Here is a 25,288-nt window from a genome sequence, read left to right as displayed (position 1 = left end):
ACCATCGGGTATTTCACTGGTCAGCTCCCCCAGGTAATCGCCTAAAGGCGGCTGCCACTGACCATCTCTCTGTACAAAAATAACAGAATCTGTGTCGTGATAAAGGCACCTCTCCTGCAGCCTGTCCAGCAGCGAATAGAGCTCTAGCCGGGCATACGCGGTTGTAAAACATGCATACCCCCGCTATTTTTAATGATGGTGACGACTAGCTTTAACGAATTGGATGCTAGACATTCAGCGTTACTTTGAAGTGTACGGGCAACGGCGTTTAAAAAAGATTCAGAATTAAAATCTTCCCTGGTTTGTTTTGTAGCGAAAATAGGGTCTAGAGTATCCCCACATTCAAGCCTTAACTGTACAAAGTCACCAGGTTCAATGTCCCTGATGATTCTATCCAGTAATGACTGAACGCCGTCATGAACAATATTCACGGCCTCTACAAATGATTGTACACGCTCCAAGTTTACAAATCTAAAATGATCCGTATGTATATGACCTCTGAAATTGCGGAGAGCCCTTTGATGATGATAAAAATGCTGTAAAACGTCTGAACGATCTACGATCATTTCATTATCACAAACGCCATTACCTACAAAGGTTGCACCATGCGCATTTTCAGTATGTGTTTCAAGATGTCCGCTGCTCTGAGCATCTGGAACAGCACTGGTGTTGTCACTTCCAGGGTTGTCTTGGGTGTGTAAAACATTAGTTGAATCATGTAACAACCTCTGGGGATATTGTGTAGTTATAGCGCTGTAAACTGGCTTTCGCCCACTTCTAGCTGCTTGCGACCTTCTGGATTTTTTCAAACCGTGCCCAACCAAGCTTAGTCAGGTGGCTTTAGATTTATTTAGATTCACAGGTGTTGTATGTACACAGGCATGATTCAGTTTAAAACCATATAGCTCTGCGATAATGTCAGGGGTTGGACATGCATTTATCAGCCTTTCATACGTGTCACAGAAAGATTTTAGTTTGATCTGTGCGAGTTTGTTATGGACGTACTGATCAGACATGCCAATAAACATTTTGACATGTTCATCGTCCCACACAGGCCTCCCTGTGTAAGACGATTGTTCAGCAACTTTCTGTTTTTTACTTATACGGCGGCGTGACACTGAACGTTTCTTTAGAGGTAATACATTGGTAAAATCGCTAGAAGATCCTGCAAGAGCAGTATCTGTAGGCTGTACAGTTTGACACACACGTATATCACCACGGTTATTACTCTTCTTACCAGCGATGAGCTGCGTAATTTCTCTGATTTCAGGACTAGCTTGCGGACTGCCGACTATGCTATTGACTTCCTGAGTTATGCAGGGGCTAACGTTCTGCGACGCAGATCTCTCTCTTGAAACATACATATATTTTTGATGTGGAATCTTGGGGCTTGGGTCTCCGGTGTGTTTGGGTGTCGCGTAGCTTCCCTCTCGATCCACAACACAGATGGGGGAGAGAGGTGTTGTTCTCACAGTCGCACTAGCTCTTTGTGGTTGATTCTGTGCAATTCCGTAATTACGCCGTTGCAAAACTCGTGGTTGAAGATCCGGCGTATCTAAAAGAAAAGACAAAAGTGTCTGTTACCCGTGAAACCATTGCAACACTATTTGCATAAATCCGGCATAGAGCAGACCAGATATACACTTACAAGTATGAAGCGGGAATTGCATCTCCGCGGCTCCCGGTTTAATGGACATCGCATTGATCGGGCTCGTTGAGACGGGGATATTCTCTTTTTCAAATTGAATTTTTCTGGCAACTAGTTTTGCGGCTGTAAATAAAATATAACTATTAACACAGAAGTGATTTTCTACACAAAAGTGTGAATCGTATGTATTTCAAGTGAGGCGTTACCTTTTCTATTCTTGAGACGCATGCTTAACGAATTTCCACGTCTTTTAGGAGCATCGGGTATCGATGAAATTACAGTGTTCTTGACATCTATGATCTCGACGTCTGAATCCAGATTTCCGCATGGTTCGGGAACACGCCAGTTTTCAGGTATACAGAGCGATGGCTGCGTGTCAGTATCTGTATGAGAGATTGCACTTAGTTCGTGTTTAAATACAGGGATTAAATCAGCTGATACAGTATAATATAGTTTACGGTATACCGCTGTTTGTGTTGTATCAGTTTTAATAATAGTATTATATTTTAGGATTGCGGCATTATTTGTGTTAATAATTTAAGCGCGTATTTATTATGCCGTGATTTGTGTAATACAGTAGATAATAGCTGTTAATACATCCTAACTAGCGTATTCAGCGCGTACTTATTACCTATTTTTGCATAGTATAAGCATATTTATGCCGAACTCACAAATTTATTTGTTACGGTATATAAAAATGTGTTTGGCTGTGGTGCGAGATTAACATAGATAATATATATATATATATAGGTTTCCTACATGTAATACAGGATAGATAAATATCACGGTACCGTGTTATGACGATATTTTTCCCTATCTAAATGCAGTAAGGAGAATCTAATTACCTGTGATGATGTGAAGAGCAGGCTCACTATCTTCTATCGATTCCGCAGCTACGTGTTCAAAGGGTTCATAATTCTGCGTGGCGAAATTATTGCGATAATCGGGAGACATACACACCTCTTAAATAAGAAAGAATGCAGGTATATATAATTAATATAAATTACTTATAATATAATGGCTTAATCAGAATGAATCAATACTCTGTACATTATATTCGGTATACCTAGTTGCGTGCTTGTAAGCAAAGGACTGTATTGATCGCGGGGATATTGGAATTCCATCTTAAATAAAAAAAAAAAAAAAAAAAAAAAGTTTCATCTATATGTATAACGACAATAAATACAGATTTTAACTATATAACAAATATATATATATATATATATATATATATATATATATATATATATACTATATATGAATTAGTGCTGACAAAAATACATGGTATGAAGTGACACATTAGTAAATAAAGGTAAAAATATCTTTATTGACATATTATTTTAAAAAATTACATATCTTTAAAAGACAGGGTGTTGGAAGAAATAGGCCCTCCAACGTCTCTTTAGAAGAGCCGCATGGTAGCCTTATATCTGATTGAAGGGTATAACTAAAATAGGTAGTCAGAAGTATAAATATATACACGGCAGCGCCCTCACATCAAAAATGGCTTTGGTATTGATGTTAATAGACTCTATAATGACACAAATGTGGGTATAATAATTGCTGCTATGCAATGGTTAGTAAAAATACTGAAGTTAAAGAGTTGGCCACTAGATGGCAGTGTGATACCGCAGAAGGAAACTTAAATTCCTAAGACAGATGATGCATGAAGAAGCCAGAAAAGCCCTGATCACAGAGCCGTGAGGTATTTACCTGAAGATGAGCGGCGCCGGGTTGCAAAAATTACCTAACAGGGTATGAAGTGACACATTAGTAAATAAAAGTAAAAATATCTTTATTGACATATTATTTTAAAAATTACATATCTTTAAAAGACAGGGTGTTGGAAGAAATAGGCCCTCCAACGCCTCTTTAGAAGCCCCCATGTCAGGCTTATATCTGATTGAAGGGTATAACTAAAAATAACCAATCAGCAGTATAAATAATACTATATATGAATTAGAAAGATTCAGTTTTTAACTATTATTATTATTTATATATCACCATTAATTCCATGGTGGTGTACATGAGAAATGTGCTGCATACGTGTGGTTATAAATAGCGTTTACAGTAATCAAGTTTACAGTGACAGGCTGGTACAGAGTGGACCCTGTCCTTGCGGCCTTACATTCTATGGACCTATATAACAATTACATACTGTACATGGATTATAATGCCGGAGCGCAAATAAATCAGTTGACACTTACCTTTTTAAAATATCAGCTATTCAGACTCGTAGAAGAGCTGGTTTCTGTGTGGAAAGTGTCGCACTCTGCCCCAGTATTTAAAGAAAAAACAAACAAAGGCTGTGGGCGGCTCTTCACTGTTTTCAAGCCGTCAGTATCGGATTACACTAGTGACTCGCACCTGTTGTGTAAAAACTAAGCAAGTCATCTTGGACTGGGGTATTTGGGATAAATACACCGTTTGATACGAAATTTTATACAGCTGAAGAGGCAAGCGTCTGTTGATTAGACACAGTCATTTATTCAGTTATGGATTCTAATACCCGGGATCGCATATTAGAAAAGCAGTATTTTACATCTAGCAATTCGGGATCATTCTATGGAATTGACAAATTATTTAGAGCGACGAGAGACCGCGGAATAAAGAAATCTGACGTGTCTGAGTGGCTGGATAGACAAGACGCTTATACCCTGCACAAACCCATCAGAAAGCATTTTTTGACAAATAAAATTTATGTCTCAAATATTGACGCACAGTGGCAGGCGGATCTCGTAAGTTTAATCGACTATTCAAGGGAAAATGATAATGTCAAATACATCCTGACAGTGATTGATACTCTATCGAGATACGCGTGGTGTGTTGCTTTGTCATGCAAAACGGGCTCCAGTGTGGCCAGATCGTTCGAATTAATATTTCAAAATGATAAGCGCATACCGAAGAAATTGCAGACGGATCGCGGCAAAGAATTTATAAATTCGTCAGTCAAGCAGCTGTGTAATTTACATAATATCCACCACTTTTTTACCAACAACGCTGTGAAAGCAGCTATGGTAGAGCGCTTTAATCGCACATTAAAAACTCGTATGTGGCGCTATCTCACGAAGCATAATACCTTTAGGTATATTGATATTTTACCGGATTTGGTGCATAGCGTTTTTCTCTGTCACTTCAGCGGGACTACATCGTATGGTAGAATGATACGTATGATTGTAGCTATGCACCAAATCCGGTAAAATATCAATATACCTAAAGGTATTATGCTTCGTGAGATAGCGCCACATACGAGTTTTTAATGTGCGATTAAAGCGCTCTACCATAGCTGCTTTCACAGCGTTGTTGGTAAAAAAGTGGTGGATATTATGTAAATTACATAGCTGCTTGACTGACGAATTTATAAATTCTTTGCCGCGATCCGTCTGCAATTTCTTCGGTATCCAATACAAAACTCACAAAAATTAATACATATGCGTGGCCGAGAGACAAGGATTGTTATATCTCTCCCAATATTTCTGTCCGAAACAATAGGACAGTCTAGGAAACTCCCCAATAAATACAAAACAACAGAACGGAGTATACAAGTCCCAATACGCATTTTATTTAAAAATTGTATAATTTTATTTATATTATCAAAATATATAATTCAAACTGAGTAATCAAATATAAATACAATACATATAAATAACAGGATTAGTGGAGGAGGAAACACTATAATAGTGGCGGAGCGGATGACAACACCTATCACATCATATCACAAGGACTGCTATTATGGGAGCCATAGTATGAAAACAGTCTGTGGCAATAGCCCTAATCATCATAGCTATATTGCTCAAAAAGAAAAGAAAAAAAAAAAAAAAAAAAAGTTTGCAACAGTGACAAACCCCTTTTTGAGAAAGCGACCGCGAAACGTGCGTCAAGGGGGTGGTGTGTGGAGCGTGGTGAGACATCTCAGACCTAATGGGTAAGCTGCTTTATATGATATGAGGTGATGAGTCCTGTAGGCACTATGGCACTTTAGCTAGTGATATAACCTGCACTGTTGCAACTTTTTTTTTTTTTTTTTTCTTTTCTTTTTGAGCAATATAGCTATGATGATTAGGGCTATTGCCACAGACTGTTTTCATACTATGGCTCCCATAATAGCAGTCCTTGTGATATGATGTGATAGGTGTTGTCATCCGCTCCGCCACTATTATAGTGTTTCCTCCTCCACTAATCCTGTTATTTATATGTATTGTATTTATATTTGATTACTCAGTTTGAATTATATATTTTGATAATATAAATAAAATTATACAATTTTTAAATAAAATGCGTATTGGGACTTGTATACTCCGTTCTGTTGTTTTGAATTTCTTCGGTATGCGCTTATCATTTTGAAATATTAATTCGAACGATCTAGCCACACTGGAGCCCGTTTTGCACGACAAAGCAACACACCACGCGTATCTCGATAGAGTATCAATCACTGTCAGGATGTATTTGACATTATCATTTTCTCTTGAATAGTCGATTAAACTTACGAGATCCGCCTGCCACTGTGCGTCAATATTTGAGACATAAATTTTATTTGTCAAAAAATGCTTTCTGATGGGTTTGTGCAGGGTATAAGCGTCTTGTCTATCCAGCCACTCAGACACGTCAGATTTCTTTATTCCGCGGTCTCTCGTCGCTCTAAATAATTTGTCTATTCCATAGAATGACCCGGAATTGCCTGCTGTGAAATACTGCTTTTCTAATATGCGATCCCGGGTATTAGAATCCATAACTGAATAAATGACTGTGTCTAATCAACAGACGCTTGCCTCTTCAGCTGTATAAAATTTCGTATCAAACGGTGTATTTACCCCAAATATCCCAGTCCAAGATGACTTGCTTAGTTTTTTACACAACAGGTGCGAGTCACTAGTGTAATCCGATACTGACGGCTTGAAAACAGTGAAGAGTCGCCCACAGCCTTTGTTTGTTTTTTCTTTAAATACTGGGGCAGAGTGCGACACTTTCCACACAGAAACCAGCTCTTCTACGAGTCTGAATAGCTGATATTTTAAAAAGGTAAGTGTCAACTGATTTATTTGCGCTCCGGCATTATAATCCATGTACAGTATGTAATTGTTATATAGGTCCATAGAATGTAAGGCCGCAAGGACAGGATCCCCTCTGTACCAGCCTGTCACTGTAAACTTGATTACTGTAAACGCTATTTATAACCACACGTATGCAGCACATTTCTCATGTACACCACCATGGAATTAATGGTGATATATAAATAATAATAATAGTTAAAAACTGAATCTTTCTAATTCATATATAGTATTATTTATACTACTGATTGGTTATTTTTAGTTATACCCTTCAATCAGATATAAGTCCGACATGGGGGCTTCTAAAGAGGCGTTGGAGGGCCTATTTCTTCCAACACCCTGTCTTTTAAAGATATGTAATTTTTTAAAATAATATGTCAATAAAGATATTTTTACCTTTATTTACTAATGTGTCACTTCATACCATGTATTTTTGTCAGCACTAATTCATATATAGTATATATATATATATATATATATATATATATATATATATATATATATATATATATTTGTTATATAGTTAAAATCTGTATTTATTGTCGTTATACATATAGATGAAACTTTTTTTTTTTTTTTTAAATTTAAGATGGAATTCCAATATCCCCGCGATCAATACAGTCCTTTGCTTACAAGCACGCAACTAGGTATACCGAATATAATGTACAGAGTATTGATTCATTCTGATTAAGCCATTATATTATAAGTAATTTATATTAATTATATATACCTGCATTCTTTCTTATTTAAGAGGTGTGTATGTCTCCCGATTATCGCAATAATTTCGCCACGCAGAATTATGAACCCTTTGAACACGTAGCTGAGGAATCGCTAGAAGATAATGAGCCGGCTCTTCACATCATCACAGGTAATTAGATTCTCCTTACTGCATTTAGATAGGGAAAAATATCGTCATAACACGGTACCGTGATATTTATCTATCCTGTATTACATGTAGGAAACCTATATATATATATATATTATCTATGTTAATCTCGCACCACAGCCAAACACATTTTTATATACCGTAACAAATAAATTTGTGAGTTCGGCATAAATATGCTTATACTATGCAAAAATAGGTAATAAGTACGCGCTGAATACGCTAGTTAGGATGTATTAACAGCTATTATCTACTGTATTACACAAATCACGGCATAATAAATACGCGCTTAAATTATTAACACAAATAATGCCGCAATCCTAAAATATAATACTATTATTAAAACTGATACAACACAAACAGCGGTATACCGTAAACTATATTATACTGTATCAGCTGATTTAATCCCTGTATTTAAACACGAACTAAGTGCAATCTCTCATACAGATACTGACACGCAGCCATCGCTCTGTATACCTGAAAACTGGCGTGTTCCCGAACCATGCGGAAATCTGGATTCAGACGTCGAGATCATAGATGTCAAGAACACTGTAATTTCATCGATACCCGATGCTCCTAAAAGACGTGGAAATTCGTTAAGCATGCGTCTCAAGAATAGAAAAGGTAACGCCTCACTTGAAATACATACGATTCACACTTTTGTGTAGAAAATCACTTCTGTGTTAATAGTTATATTTTATTTACAGCCGCAAAACTAGTTGCCAGAAAAATTCAATTTGAAAAAGAGAATATCCCCGTCTCAACGAGCCCGATCAATGCGATGTCCATTAAACCGGGAGCCGCGGAGATGCAATTCCCGCTTCATACTTGTAAGTGTATATCTGGTCTGCTCTATGCCGGATTTATGCAAATAGTGTTGCAATGGTTTCGCGGGTAACAGACACTTTTGTCTCTTCTTTTAGATACGCCGGATCTTCAACCACGAGTTTTGCAACGGCGTAATTACGGAATTGCACAGAATCAACCACAAAGAGCTAGTGCGACTGTGAGAACAACACCTCTCTCCCCCATCTGTGTTGTGGATCGAGAGGGAAGCTACGCGACACCCAAACACACCGGAGACCCAAGCCCCAAGATTCCACATCAAAAATATATGTATGTTTCAAGAGAGAGATCTGCGTCGCAGAACGTTAGCCCCTGCATAACTCAGGAAGTCAATAGCATAGTCGGCAGTCCGCAAGCTAGTCCTGAAATCAGAGAAATTACGCAGCTCATCGCTGGTAAGAAGAGTAATAACCGTGGTGATATACGTGTGTGTCAAACTGTACAGCCTACAGATACTGCTCTTGCAGGATCTTCTAGCGATTTTACCAATGTATTACCTCTAAAGAAACGTTCAGTGTCACGCCGCCGTATAAGTAAAAAACAGAAAGTTGCTGAACAATCGTCTTACACAGGGAGGCCTGTGTGGGACGATGAACATGTCAAAATGTTTATTGGCATGTCTGATCAGTACGTCCATAACAAACTCGCACAGATCAAACTAAAATCTTTCTGTGACACGTATGAAAGGCTGATAAATGCATGTCCAACCCCTGACATTATCGCAGAGCTATATGGTTTTAAACTGAATCATGCCTGTGTACATACAACACCTGTGAATCTAAATAAATCTAAAGCCACCTGACTAAGCTTGGTTGGGCACGGTTTGAAAAAATCCAGAAGGTCGCAAGCAGCTAGAAGTGGGCGAAAGCCAGTTTACAGCGCTATAACTACACAATATCCCCAGAGGTTGTTACATGATTCAACTAATGTTTTACACAACCAAGACAACCCTGGAAGTGACAACACCAGTGCTGTTCCAGATGCTCAGAGCAGCGGACATCTTGAAACACATACTGAAAATGCGCATGGTGCAACCTCTGTAGGTAATGGCGTTTGTGATAATGAAATGATCGTAGATCGTTCAGACGTTTTACAGCATTTTTATCATCATCAAAGGGCTCTCCGCAATTTCAGATGTCATATACATACGGATCATTTTAGATTTGTAAACTTGGAGCGTGTACAATCATTTGTAGAGGCCGTGAATATTGTTCATGACGGCGTTCAGTCATTACTGGATAGAATCATCAGGGACATTGAACCTGGTGACTTTGTACAGTTAAGGCTTGAATGTGGGGATACTCTAGACCCTATTTTCGCTACAAAACAAACCAGGGAAGATTTTAATTCTGAATCTTTTTTAAGCGCCGTTGCCCGTACACTTCAAAGTAACGCTGAATGTCTAGCATCCAATTAGTTAAAGCTAGTCGTCACCATCGTTAAAAATAGCGGGGGTATGCATGTTTTACAACCGCGTATGCCCGGCTAGAGCTCTATTCGCTGCTGGACCGGCTGCAGGAGAGGTGCCTTTATCACGACACAGATTCTGTTATTTTTGTACAGAGAGATGGTCAGTGGCAGCCGCCTTTAGGCGATTACCTGGGGGAGCTGACCAGTGAAATACCCGATGGTACACACATCACAGAATTTGTATCCGCGGGCCCCAAAACTTACGGGTACAAACTCAACACGGGTAAAACTGTCTTAAAAGTTAAGGGGATAACACTAAATGTTGGTAACTCTCAATCTATTAATTTCAACAGTCTAAAAGATCTAGTTCTGGACTACCCGAGCAATTCTGACACAGATACGCAGAAACGATTGTCGTACAACAGCCGTCCATTGTAAGAAATAAAAAGTACTGGGAGATTGAAACGAGGCCGTTACGCAAAACACAAAAGTGCGTTTATACAAAGCGGCGACTAATTGACGGTTTCACAACCCTGCCTTTTGGGTATTAGCAGAGTATTGCGCTGATGGATACGCGCTTGCAACACCCATTCTCATGCATTCTAGCAGGACCGTCTAATTCTGGAAAGAGCTATTTTGTAAAACAGCTGCTGTATAATATTGAAACTAATTTTTCTCAGAAACCTGATAATATTGTTTGGTTTTATTCGTGTTGGCAAAAACTGTATGATGAAATCTCTCTCTCTTTTACCCACGCCAGATTTGTGGAGGGTCTGCCGAATACATTCGTAGATGATGAATTATTCCCGCCGGAGAAGGTGAATTTGGCTATTGTTGATGACCTCATGGAGAGTGCTAGTGAAAATTGTGAGATAGAAAAAGCCTTTACCAAGTATGTGCACCACAGAAATCTCAGCGTTTTCTACCTGGTACAAAACATATTTTGCCAGGGAAAGAAAAGCCGTACGATAAATTTAAACACAAAATACATGGTGCTTTTTAATAACCCCCGAGATAAATTACAAATTTTAACTCTAGCTCGCCAGATGTATCCCGGAAAAACACGTTTTTTCCTAGAAGCTTTTGAGGATGCCACGCGGGAACCTTATGGGTATTTGCTTGTAGATTGGAGAGCTAATACCCCTGAGGAACATCGCTTAAGGACCGGCTTGTTTCCACCAGCGTTGCCTGCTGTTTGTTCAAAAGAAAAACACTTCTAAAAAGTGAATTTTACCCAGGTATCAGACATTCTACGCTGTGTGCGTTGTGCTGTAAAGATGTCTGAGAGACTCCGGCGTAACTGGGCTCTCTTAAAAACTCTGGTGAAGGCAACCCCGGCTGCCCGAAAGTCTATTTTGCGCAATGCAAGCAATGATTTAATTACAGCCATAGGCGAGATTGCTTTAAACATCTTAAAAGGCAGGATTCCGCTGAAAGAGCGTCAAAAAGGCATATTAAAGAAGTGGCGTAAAGCTATAAGAACCCTGAGCGACAGATCTCAGCCCATAAAGAAAAAGAAGCGGCTACTAAAGCAGGCCGGCGGGTTTATCGGCCCTCTTTTAGCTTTTGCAATCCCTATAATAACAAGCCTGCTCGCAGGAAAATAATGGAGCATACAGAGAAAATGTATCTAGTCCCCAAACAGGAGCTAGACAAACTAAGAACCGGCGCTACAGCTAGCATACGCGACAGTGTTATTCAACGCCTTGATGGTGAAATTAGCGCCATTTTACAACGTCGTGACATTCCCGATGATGTGAAAATTAAAATGTATAGCACAGCGCTACAAAGATACTTGGTGCATACGCGACACAGCTCAAAAGAAGTAACGGCTTTAAATCTCGTTAGCACTCCTGATCCTGGTCAGCAACAATTGTCAAATACCGACTCTGATAAAAATCAAGAGATCGCTGAAATTGTCAGCCATATAAACCAAAGATATAAAAAGAATGCTGAATTTTTACTAAACAGGCTACTACAGAATAAAAATGTTACAGACTGGAATAATAAAGCTGAATTTATTTTCAAAGGATCTGTAATGCCTGGGTCTAACTTACTGGATTTGGTACGTAGTACTATGCAGAGTCATGCTCTGACCGGCAGAAATTTACCGCCGGGTTGGGAAGCATTTATGCAGGCTATGGCCGAGCTAAATATACCGTCTACAGTTGTTGGTAATCCCACTACTAGGAAGCTTTTAGATGAACTAAAAATTTCCAGCAGCGAGCCACACGCTGTATCTACGCCGCAGAAACTCGTTCCGACGCCGCGTACAGTCCAATCTTTACATTCCCCGTCATTAGGTACCACACGTGGAACTCTGCTACCTAAAAGAAGGTCTCTACCGATGCTACAAACCATGTGGCTCACAATGTAAAGAATGTATTTGATAAATATGTCGTACATGACTTGTGTCACCATATTATTTTGTAAGAAGTGAAATGATGTATATTCAAGCGATACTATTTATTTTGTAAGAAATTTGTTTTTATTTTGTAAGAAATTTGTTGCTGTATAACCAACGTGCTATTTAATGTGATTGCTTTTATACCCTGCAAGAATCATTGAAATGTCTCTGAGTTGTGCTTATTTTACAATAAATATCTTTTACTTTTACAATACCCTGTCTTTTGCTTTTTTTATAAACGTATAAAACACCACGATTCATACCTGCGCTTGTTGTAATATGGTCGCACACATAATGCGTCCATTATAAAACACATATAAATGAGAATAACAATGCTGGGGCTTTGCTTTTTTATATACGTATAAAAAACACCACCCTTCACACTTGGGGTGTTGTAACATGCCCACATACATAATGTGCGCATTATAAATCACATATAAATGAGATATAAAACTCTAATATAAAACAATTACAGGGATAACATTCACTGTATCAAATACAGCGATAATAATATTAAACTATATAGTAACAGGTCCACATACATAATGTGCGCATTATAAATCACATATAAACATAAAACTCTAATATAAAACAATTACGGGGATAACATTCACTGTATCAAATACAGTGATAATAATATTAAACTATATAAAATGGGAGGGGGAGCTGCCACACAGCTGCTGTTAGAAGACAGGGGAGGGGCGGGGTTACACACTTTGATACACTTTGATAGGGGCGTGTCCACCTGTCAAATTGAGCTTGACGAGTAATACCTATGCTCTACTACTACCAGAGTCTGGACAGCAGCCAATATCATGGCACCATCATGTGGGACACAGATCATTCTACAGGAAACAATCTAGGGTATTTTGGCTCTGGTTGGAAGAATACAGATCTGCTCCATTTACCATCGATGAACCATAGATAAGTTTGGAGAAATCCAGGATTGGGACCTGCTTGTCGCCTGGCTCCATGGAGATGTTTGGAGAAGCCAGGTTGTGAACCTCGGATCAACTGACCTTGTACATTTTATGGACTCAATGGACTATGGACACCATCTTGGGTATTGAGCTAGGACTGTTCTATGTGTTATCTGCCTGTTTTGTAGTTCAATAAAGCATGGCCACACTGTTTACCCTCACCCTGTGTTGTCTGAGAAGCCTTATGCCCACATTAATGGGAGAGTGGGAGTTTGGCGGGACGATCCCTGGTTCGTGCAGTTTTGGCTAGCAGACCTGGGGCTCCCGCCAACCCCTGTGTCTCCACATTATGTTGGCAGTGGTGGCATACTACTCAGCCCTGTCAACCGGGGGCGCTGCAGGAGACTGGTGTTCTCACACTCTCCAGGGCTCCACAACCAGGGAGGCATATAGACAGACCCAGCAGACCATTGATGAGGCATGCACACCAGATTTCAGACCCTACTATGTCCAACCCCACCAACTCGGCCTTGGGAAGAAGACCAGAGTGAGTATATGACCAAGAAGAAATGGAAACTACAGCAGATGTGCCAGCTTTAACGGATTGAATGGAATTGAATCCAGGAAGTACGGAATGCTGAGGAAGCCATGTGTGGACCCAATGGATATGAGTTGTTTCTCCTTCAATTATGTGTGGGCTTTATTTTTATGAGGCGAACACAGAATATGCTCTGAGGAAACTTGATGATTGAAAGTTTTGTGTCATAATGGTGAGACCTCTTACATTCGTGACTGTGCTTAAAGACATTCTGTGGACTGCTCCCCATAAGTGGATGGGAATGATCGGAATTCTATCACGTCTGGCTAGTTAAGATGGTGTAGCAATGTGAAGAAACCGGATGATATATAAATTACCCAGATAACTATTTTTAGAAAACCAAGAAGTTTATGCTGTTATCTATACTTTTGCTTGTCTTAGCCTGTAATAGTGACTTGTAAGCTGATATTTCTTATAAAATAGTGAAAAAAAATATTTAGAATTGAGAGTCCTCAGTGGTTGATACCTTTTAATGGCTAACTGAAAGATGGTAACAAATTGCAAGCTTTCGAGACTACACAGGTCTCTTATAAAATAGTGTGCGCTTATCTTTGATGACTGGTGATGTTTGCTAATATGCTAATTATGCATTGTATTATGGAACCAGTTTGACTTCAACAGCAGCGAGGGAAAAACAATGCAAATAGATTAAATAAACAAGTAATGCTACTTGATCTAATCACTGTTGTGAAATTGGATTTTGGGCTCCCCCGGTGGCCACTTGTGGAATTGAACTGGTGTGCTTCATCCTCTCTGTTCACCTGTTTCCATCAGGATGTGGGAGTCGCTATTTAGCCTTGCTCCTCTGTCACTTCCATGCCGGTCAACATTGTAATCAGAAGCCTTTCTGTGCATGTTCCTGCTGCTAGACAACTCCCAGCTAAGTTGGACTTTAGTCCTTGTTTGTTTTTGCATTTAGTTCCAGTTCACAGCTGTAGTTTCGTTTCTGTGTCTGGAAAGCTCTTGTGATCTGAAATTGCCACTCTGATGTTATGAGTTAATACTAGAGTCTTAAAGTAATTTCAGGATGGTGTTTTGATAGGGTTTTCAGCTGACCATGAAAGTGCCCTTTCTGTCTTCCTGCTATCTAGTAAGCGGACCTCAATTTTGCTAAACCTATTTTCATACTACGTTTGTCATTTCATCTAAAATCACCGCCAATATTTGTGGGGGCCTCTGTCTGCCTTTCGGGGAAATTTCTCTAGAGGTGAGCCAGGACTATATTTTCCTCTGCCAGGATTAGTTAGTCCTCCGGCCGGCGCTGGGCGTCTAGGGATAAAACGCAGGCTACGCTACCCGGCTACTGTTAGTTGTGCGACAGGTTTAGTTCATGGTCAGTTTAGTTTCCATCCTTCCAAGAGCTAGTTCTTATGTTTGCTGGGCTATGTTCTCTTGCCATTGAGAACCATAACAGTTTGACCGGCCTGAAAAGGGTTAAATTAATTGACAGAGAAAGGAGAGAAAAGAGAAGTCTGCTGAAGATTTTTTTTTTTTTTTTTTCCTTCAGTTCTGAGTGTGCTTGTAATTGAATCTCTTGCAAGTCTGCCTATATTGCAGCCTTTCTCTCTCTCTCTCCTTCTAATCCTGGAATGGCTCTGTGTTCACCTGTTTAAAATGGATATTCAGAGTTTAGCTGCAGGTTTGAATAATCTCACCACGAAAGTTCAAAATTTACAAGATTTTGTTGTTCATGTTCCTATATCTGAACCTAGAATTCCTTTGCCTGAATTTTTCTCGGGGAATAGATCTTGCTTTCAAAATTTCAAAAATAATTGCAAGTTGTTTTTGTCCCTGAAATCTCGCTCTGCTGGAGATCCTGCTCAGCAGGTCAGGATTGTGATTTCCTTGCTCCGGGGCGACCCTCAGGATTGGGCTTTTGCATTGGCTCCAGGGGATCCTGCGTTGCTCAATGTGGATGCGTTTTTTCTGGCCTTGGGGTTGCTTTATGAGGAACCTCAGTTAGAACTTCAGGCGGAAAAGGCCTTGATGTCCCTATCTCAGGGGCAAGACGAAGCTGAAATATACTGCCAGAAATTCCGTAAATGGGCTGTGCTTACTCAGTGGAATGAGTGCGCCCTGGCGGCGAATTTCAGAGAGGGTCTCTCTGATGCCATTAAGGATGTTATGGTGGGGTTCCCTGTGCCTGCGGGTCTGAATGAGTCCATGACAATGGCTATCCAGATCGATAGGCGTCTGCGGGAGCGCAAACCTGTGCACCATTTGGCGGTGTCTACTGAGAAGACGCCAGAGAATATGCAATGTGATAGAATTCTGTCCAGAAGTGAACGGCAGAATTTTAGACGAAAAAATGGGTTGTGCTTCTATTGCGGTGATTCAACTCATGTTATATCAGCATGCTCTAAGCGTACTAAGAAGCTTGATAAGTCTGTTTCAATTGGCACTTTACAGTCTAAGTTTATTCTATCTGTGACCCTGATTTGTTCTTTATCATCTATTACCGCGGATGCCTATGTCGACTCTGGTGCCGCTTTGAGTCTTATGGATTGGTCCTTTGCCAAACGCTGTGGGTATGATTTGGAGCTTCTTGAAACTCCTATACCCCTGAAGGGGATTGACTCCACCCCATTGGCTAGCAATAAACCACAATACTGGACACAAGTAACTATGCGGATTAATCCGGATCACCAGGAGATTATTCGCTTTCTTATGCTGTATAACCTACATGATGTGTTGGTGCTTGGATTGCCATGGCTGCAATCTCATAACCCAGTCCTTGACTGGAAAGCTATGTCTGTGTTAAGCTGGGGATGTAAGGGGACGCATGGGGACGTACCTGTGGTTTCCATTTCATCATCTATTCCCTCTGAGATTCCTGAATTCTTGACTGAATATCGTGACGTTTTTGAAGAACCTAAGCTTGGTTCATTACCTCCGCACCGGGAGTGCGATTGTGCCATAGATTTGATTCCGGGTAGTAAATACCCTAAGGGTCGTTTATTTAATCTGTCTGTGCCTGAACATGCTGCTATGCGAGAATATATAAAGGAGTCCTTGGAAAAGGGACATATTCGTCCTTCGTCATCTCCCTTAGGAGCCGGTTTTTTCTTTGTGGCTAAGAAAGATGGCTCTTTGAGGCCGTGCATTGATTATCGGCTTTTGAATAAAATCACGGTTAAATATCAATATCCGTTGCCACTGCTGACTGATTTGTTTGCTCGCATAAAGGGGGCCAAGTGGTTCTCTAAGATAGATCTCCGTGGGGCGTATAATTTGGTGCGAATTAAGCAGGGGGATGAGTGGAAAACCGCATTTAATACGCCCGAGGGCCACTTTGAGTATTTGGTGATGCCTTTTGGTCTTTCAAATGCCCCTTCAGTCTTTCAGTCCTTTATGCATGACATTTTCCGTGATTATTTGGATAAATTTATGATTGTGTATCTGGATGATATTTTGATTTTTTCGGATGACTGGGACTCTCATGTCCAGCAGGTCAGGAGGGTTTTTCAGGTTTTGCGGTCTAATTCCTTGTGTGTGAAGGGTTCTAAGTGCGTTTTTGGGGTTCAGAAGATTTCCTTTTTGGGATATATTTTTTCCCCCTCTTCCATCGAGATGGATCCTGTCAAGGTTCAGGCTATTTGTGATTGGACGCAACCCTCTTCTCTTAAGAGTCTTCAGAAATTTTTGGGCTTTGCTAACTTTTTTCGTCGATTTATTGCTGGTTTTTCTGATGTTGTTAAACCATTGACTGATTTGACTAAGAAGGGTGCTGATGTTGCTGATTGGTCCCCTGCTGCTGTGGAGGCCTTTCGGGAGCTTAAGCGCCGCTTTTCTTCCGCCCCTGTGTTGCGTCAGCCTGATGTTGCTCTTCCTTTTCAGGTTGAGGTCGACGCTTCTGAAATCGGAGCTGGGGCGGTTTTGTCGCAGAGAAGTTCCGATTGCTCCGTGATGAGACCTTGTGCTTTTTTCTCGCGTAAATTTTCGCCCGCCGAGCGGAATTATGATGTTGGGAATCGGGAGCTTTTGGCCATGAAGTGGGCTTTTGAGGAGTGGCGTCATTGGCTTGAGGGGGCTAGACATCAGGTGGTGGTATTGACTGACCACAAAAATCTAATTTATCTTGAGTCCGCCAGACGCCTGAATCCTAGACAGGCGCGCTGGTCGTTGTTTTTCTCTCGGTTTGATTTTGTGGTGTCCTACCTGCCGGGTTCTAAGAATGTTAAGGCGGATGCCCTTTCTAGGAGTTTTGAGCCTGACTCCCCTGGTAATTCTGAACCTACAGGTATCCTTAAGGATGGAGTGATATTGTCTGCCGTTTCTCCAGACCTGCGGCGGGCCTTGCAGGAGTTTCAGGCGGATAGACCTGATCGTTGCCCACCTGGTAGACTGTTTGTTCCTGATGATTGGACCAGTAAAGTCATTTCTGAGGTTCATTCTTCTGCGTTGGCAGGTCATCCTGGAATCTTTGGTACCAGGGATTTGGTGGCAAGGTCCTTCTGGTGGCCTTCCCTGTCTCGAGATGTGCGAGGCTTTGTGCAGTCTTGTGACGTTTGTGCTCGGGCCAAGCCTTGTTGTTCTCGGGCTAGTGGATTGTTGTTGCCCTTGCCTATCCCGAAGAGGCCCTGGACGCACATCTCGATGGATTTTATTTCGGATCTTCCTGTTTCTCAGAAGATGTCTGTCATCTGGGTGGTGTGTGATCGTTTCTCTAAGATGGTCCATTTGGTTCCCCTGCCTAAGTTGCCTTCCTCTTCCGAGTTGGTTCCTCTGTTTTTTCAGAATGTGGTCCGTTTGCATGGTATTCCGGAGAATATCGTTTCTGACAGAGGTACCCAATTCGTGTCTAGATTTTGGCGAGCATTCTGTGCTAGGATGGGCATAGATTTGTCTTTCTCGTCTGCTTTCCATCCTCAGACTAATGGCCAGACCGAGCGGATGAATCAGACCTTGGAGACATATTTGAGGTGTTTTGTGTCTGCAGATCAGGATGATTGGGTTGCTTTTTTGCCTTTAGCGGAGTTTGCCCTCAATAATCGGGCCAGCTCTGCCACCTTGGTGTCTCCCTTTTTCTGTAATTCGGGGTTTCATCCTCGATTTTCTTCTGGTCAGGTGGAATCTTCGGATTGTCCTGGAGTGGATGCTGTGATGGAGAGGTTGCATCAGATTTGGGGGCAGGTAGTGGACAATTTGAAGTTGTCCCAGGAGAAGACTCAGCTTTTTGCCAACCGCCGGCGTCGGGTTGGTCCTCGGCTTTGTGTTGGGGACTTGGTGTGGTTGTCTTCTCGTTTTGTCCCTATGAGGGTTTCTTCTCCCAAGTTTAAGCCTCGGTTCATCGGCCCGTACAAGATATTGGAGATTCTTAACCCTGTGTCCTTCCGTTTGGACCTCCCTGCATCTTTTTCTATTCATAATGTTTTTCATCGGTCATTATTGCGCAGGTATGAGGTACCGGTTGTGCCTTCCGTTGAGCCTCCTGCTCCGGTGTTGGTTGAGGGCGAGTTGGAGTACGTTGTGGAAAAAATCTTGGACTCCCGTGTTTCCAGACGGAAACTCCAGTATCTGGTCAAATGGAAGGGATACGGTCAGGAGGATAATTCTTGGGTGACTGCCTCTGATGTTCATGCCTCCGATTTGGTCCGTGCCTTTCATAGGGCTCATCCTGATCGCCCTGGTGGTTCTGGTGAGGGTTCGGTGCCCCCTCCTTGAGGGGGGGGTACTGTTGTGAAATTGGATTTTGGGCTCCCCCGGTGGCCACTTGTGGAATTGAACTGGTGTGCTTCATCCTCTCTGTTCACCTGTTTCCATCAGGATGTGGGAGTCGCTATTTAGCCTTGCTCCTCTGTCACTTCCATGCCGGTCAACATTGTAATCAGAAGCCTTTCTGTGCATGTTCCTGCTGCTAGACAACTCCCAGCTAAGTTGGACTTTAGTCCTTGTTTGTTTTTGCATTTAGTTCCAGTTCACAGCTGTAGTTTCGTTTCTGTGTCTGGAAAGCTCTTGTGATCTGAAATTGCCACTCTGATGTTATGAGTTAATACTAGAGTCTTAAAGTAATTTCAGGATGGTGTTTTGATAGGGTTTTCAGCTGACCATGAAAGTGCCCTTTCTGTCTTCCTGCTATCTAGTAAGCGGACCTCAATTTTGCTAAACCTATTTTCATACTACGTTTGTCATTTCATCTAAAATCACCGCCAATATTTGTGGGGGCCTCTGTCTGCCTTTCGGGGAAATTTCTCTAGAGGTGAGCCAGGACTATATTTTCCTCTGCCAGGATTAGTTAGTCCTCCGGCCGGCGCTGGGCGTCTAGGGATAAAACGCAGGCTACGCTACCCGGCTACTGTTAGTTGTGCGACAGGTTTAGTTCATGGTCAGTTTAGTTTCCATCCTTCCAAGAGCTAGTTCTTATGTTTGCTGGGCTATGTTCTCTTGCCATTGAGAACCATAACAAATCACCATTGTTTCCCTTATCTGTGATGCTGGATTGAAGGATACTTGTTAAATCTAAAAATAGGTTACATGCCTCTGTATAAAGAACCTCTGAGACAGAGAGACTGGGAGAGAGACAGCCAGAGATTCTGCCAAGACATACACATCTAAAGAACTAGAGACAGGACAGCAGCCAATATCATGTCACCATTATGTGGGACACAGATCTATCATTCTACAGGAAATAACCTAGGGGTTTTCCGCTCCGGTTGGAAGAATACAGATCTGCTCCATTGACCATCGCTGAACCATGGAACCTTTTGGAGAAAGTCAGGATTGGGACCCAGTGGTCGCCTGGCTTCATGGAGATGTTCAGAGAAGCCAAGTTGTGACTCTCAGGTCAAATGGCCATGTACCGGAATGGACTGTCATCTCCCTACTTTTGTCGTTACCTTGTCTCTGTGTGTGTACCACAGGTGTGGTAGTGACTCTGGATGCTCTGAAGTAACAGCTACTCTTATCCTGGCGAGTCAGCGGAAGGGTGAGACTTTAAGGTGCACCATCTTGGCATAGTTTGCTGGGACTGTTCTATATGTTATCTGCCTGTTGGTTCAATAAAGCATTGCCACACTGTTTTACCCTCACCCTGTGTTGTCTAAGTAATGTTACGCCCATGTTAAAAGGATAAGGGACGTCGGCGGGACGATCCCTGGTCCATGCTGTCCCAGCTAGCGGACCTGGTCACCTGTCGACCCCGACCCTGACCCCCCTCTTCACGTGTCTCCACATTTTGGATCAGACCATTTTCCTTTTTGCAATTATTATATTTAAAAAATGTCTCTATCTAATATATATATATAATAATCTTTATTTTTATATAGCGCTAACATATTCCGCAGCGCTTTACAGTTTGCACACATTATCATCACTGTCCCCGTTGGGGCTCACAATCTAAATTCCCTATCAGTATGTCTTTGGAATGTGGGAGGAAACCAGAGTACCCGGAGGAAACCCACGCAAACACGGAGAGAACATACAAAATCTTTGCAGATGTTGTCCTTGGTGGGGTTTGAACCCAGGACTCCAGAGCTGCAAGGCTGTTGTGCTAACCACTGCACCACCATGCTATATATACATATACCATATATATATATATATATATATATATATATATATATATATATATATATATATATATATATATATATATATATATATATATATATATATATATATATATATATACAGTACAGACCATAAGTTTGGACACACCCTCTCATTGAAAGATTTTTCTGTATTTTCATGACTATGAAAAAAAAGTGAAACAACTGAAAATATGTCTTATATTCTAGGTTCTTCAAAGTAGCCACCTTTTGCTTTGATGACTGCTTTGCACACTCTTGGCATTCTCTTGATGAGCTTCAAGAGGTAGTCACCGGGAATGGTTTTTGCTTCCCAGGTGTGCCCTGTCGGGTTTAATAAGTGGGATTTCTTGCCTTATAAATGGTGTTGGGACCATCAGTTGTGTTGAGCAGAAGTCTGGTAGATACACAGCTGATACTCCTACTGAATAGACTGTTGGAATTTGTATTATGGCAAGAAAAAAGCAGCTAAGTGAAGAAAAACGAGTGGCGATCATTACTTTAAGAAATGAAGGTCAGTCAGTCTGAAAAATTGGGAAAACTTTGAAAGTGTCCCCAAGTGCCGTTGCAAAAACCATCAAGCGCTACAAAGAAACTGCCTCACATGAGGACCGCCCTAGGAAAGGAAGACCAAGAGTCACCTCTGCTTCTGAGGATAAGTTTATTCGAGTCACAAGCTTCAGAAATTGCAGGTTAACAGCAGCTCAGAAAAAACACCTAAACAAGAGTGCCCTCTCGGCCAACAGGGGCATACCTCTAGGCCAAACTGTATAAACCTAAAAAACCGAATGCACCAGAGCTGTCAGATAATAACTAGTATCACTAGATCCAAAAGGATCATACTTAATGGTAAAGTGGTTATTGACAAAGGGTCCGTGCCAAAAGAATAGAGGTATCGAAAAGAATAATAGATATGCAAAATTTATTTATTAAAGTATTAATTATACATAAGCGTACTATAAATGAACACAATATATGGACAAAAAGGTATAGGGGGAGAGGAACAGCTAAAAGATAGCATATGTAGATGGCAAGAACAATGCTAAAGATAACAAAAATCCAAGCACCCTACTCTGACCGCATGTCAGCAAGTGCTAAATGAACGTGCTGAGGTAAACAATTCTAAAAGTGCACATGGTATATATCACAGAAATTGTGCAGTTACCTTGAGACATGTTAGTGGCAAATGCCGGCGTGCTGTGAGCAGAGAGGGAGGCCTCGACGCGCCTCCTGACAAAGCCACGACAGGTGAAAGTGCTTAGTGCAAAAAAAAAATCAAAAACAAGTCCAAAAAAGCATCAGAAATTAATGTCACTGTAATTTACCAATTGACCACAAGATGGTGGAATTGCTTAGTTTCAAGCCAATATAGGACAAATCATGCCTGTGTATTTGCCAAATGCCAAAAAAAAAAGAAAAAGGCGAGTACTACTGCAGATGACATAAGCTTAATAAATGCCATCTCCATCAACTATTGATATTATATAATAATAAAGCTGTGCAAATGATCATGGCATAACTGTACCAATGAGGTCTATGGGTGCCAATTAACAAACCAGCCCAACTAAAGAGAGCAAACTTCAGGACAGATAGGGCAAATAATGCGATGGTATGGTGTCCTAACTAGGACTGAATTTTACCTGAATGCCATAAAGATCTAAAGAGTGCCACTGACAGGACCTAGAGACTTCCTGCCCCGATGCACGCCTTTCACCCAGCTTCTTCCGGAGGCGTGTCCTGGATGAAAAGGTGGTGCGCATAAATTCCAGACCTGACCAATAGAAATATTCCCCAGAGGGTCCACTTTCGGATTCTTCTTCGAATCCCTACAGTAAGCAAAGGCCATGGACCCCGCTGGAGCTGTTGGTGCGCAAAAAGAGTTAGTCTTTTTGCGAGAGAATCAGACCCGTATCATGACCTTCATGAAGGCAATGGATTCTCGTCTCTCTTTGCTCCAGTCCATGGATCCTGGTAACGCTTCCCAACTAGCTGGCCTACAGCAAGAGTTGGCTCAGCAACGTGATACTCAGGCTCACATTCTTACCTACATGGCTTCAGTAGACGATCGGCTGCTTTCTTTACAAGCGGTTGCTTCACCCTCCACCTCTGCTCCCCACCCTCCTCCCCTTTTGGCTAAACCACCTCGGTACAACGGTGACCCCAAATTATGTCGGGGTTTTCTAAACCAATGTCGACTTCATTTTGAGCTTCTGCCTCAGCACTACCCTACCGATCGAGCTAAAATAGCCTTTTTGATTTCCCATCTGGAGGGTGACTCCTTGGCATGGGTTAATCCCCTCTGGGAGCATGACAATCCCCTTGTCTCCCGATTGTCTGAATTTTTGGAGACTTTTTGTCATGTTTTTGATGAACCTGGACGTCTGGACTCTACTACTGAGGCTCTTTTTTCTCTCCATCAGGGATCTTTAACTGTGGGGCAATACGCCATCCAGTTTCGTACTCTTTCCTCCGATTTAGGCTGGAATAATGAGGCATTAGTGGGTGCTTTATGGCGAGGCCTCTCTGGGAGTATTAAGGACGAGTTAGCTGGTCGGGACACTCCTACGGTTCTTGAGGATTTGATTTCTTTGGCTACCTGAATTGATCTTCATTTCCAAGAACGTGCCCGGGAGCGGAGATCTCTTCGGCCTTCCCCTGCCACCCACAAACCATTCAGCCCGCCATCCGGTACTTCCTCCATGGCGTCCGCTCCTGAGCCAATGCAAGTGGACCGTCTCAAGATGTCTGAACAACGACGTAAGGAGAGGCGTACTCAAGGCTTATGCTTCTACTGCGGGAATGCCTCTCATCTGTTGCGGTCCTGCCCTGATCGTCCGGAAAACTTCTTCGCCTAGGTCAGGTAAGAGAGGCCTCCCTAAGTGCTTGTGATACCTCTCAATCCCTCACTTTGTCTGTCTTATTGCATGTTTCTGGCAAGGGCATTTCTTTGGACGTGTATGTGGATTCGGGTGCGGCGGGGAATTTTATCAGGATAGAGGAGGTTTTAAAATTTTCTGTTCCTGTTAGGACCTTGGAGAGTCCTTTAATTCTTGCTTCTGTGGATGGTAAACCTTTACAGGAGGTCATTACGCAAGTTTCTCTCGAAGTTGAACTTCAAGTGGGGGTTCTGCATAGGGAGAGAATTGCATTTTATGTTTTGGCAGGTCTGTCTCACCCTGTACTTCTAGGTCTTCCTTGGTTACGGAGTCACAAGCCCATTTTAGATTGGCGCAATGGAAATATTTTGCGCTGGGGAGAACTCTGTCGGGAACATTGTTTGCTGTCGGTGCATCCTGTGGGTTCTTCTTCTTCTTCTTCTGCTTTACCTTATGTCTACAGTTCTTTCTCGGACGTCTTCGACAAGAGAGAAGCTGATGGTCTACCTCCACATCGACCCTATGATTGTCCCATAGACCTCATGCCTGGGGCCATCCCGCCTAGAGGAAAAATCTATCCTCTCTCTCCTGTGGAGACGCAAGCCATGTCGGAGTATAGCCAGGAAAATCTTGCTAAGGGATTCTTTCGCAAGTCCTCTTCTCCTGCCGGAGCAGGCTTTTTCGTAAAGAAGAAAGATGGCTCCCTACATCCTTGCATAGATTATAGAGGGCTAAACAATGTTACGGTGAAGAACAAATACCCACTGCCACTCATTCCGGAACTCTTCGATCGCCTCAGAGGAGCGCAAATTTTTACCAAGCTGGATCTGCGCGGTGCTTACAATCTGGTTCGAATTCGTGCTGGAGATGGGTGGAAAACGCCTGTAACACTCGTGACGGCCACTATGAGAATTTGGTTATGCCGTTTGGCCTCTGTAACACTCCTGCGGTTTTCCAAGAATTTGTGAACGATATATTTCGTGATTTACTCTACTCCAGTGTCGTGGTTTATCTTGACGACATTCTCATCTTCTCTCCAGACCTTTCTACTCATAGACAGGACGTATGTCATGTTTTGCAATGCCTAAGGGAGAATCATCTGTTTTGCAAAGATTGAAAAGTGCAT

At 41.7% G+C, this 25,288-nt stretch overlaps 1 protein-coding gene and 1 long non-coding RNA gene across 2 annotated transcripts in view; one reads left to right on the top strand and one right to left on the bottom strand.

The window, feature by feature from the left end:
- The window catches only part of LOC143767950 (uncharacterized), a 243,024-nt gene that overhangs the window by 43,649 nt on the left and 174,087 nt on the right, over positions 1–25,288 (top strand). The gene's annotated exons all lie outside the window — the stretch shown is intronic.
- On the bottom strand, positions 1,646–2,581 carry LOC143769346 (uncharacterized). Its single transcript, XR_013214366.1, has 3 exons — positions 2,494–2,581; positions 1,855–2,031; positions 1,646–1,771 (listed from the first exon to the last, which is right to left on the bottom strand). It is a non-coding gene; the product is annotated as an uncharacterized LOC143769346 (long non-coding RNA).

Source organism: Ranitomeya variabilis, chromosome 4, assembly GCF_051348905.1.
Source record: "Ranitomeya variabilis isolate aRanVar5 chromosome 4, aRanVar5.hap1, whole genome shotgun sequence".
Taxonomy (NCBI): Eukaryota; Metazoa; Chordata; class Amphibia; order Anura; family Dendrobatidae; genus Ranitomeya; species Ranitomeya variabilis.
This window is presented reverse-complemented; position numbering and strand designations above follow the sequence as displayed.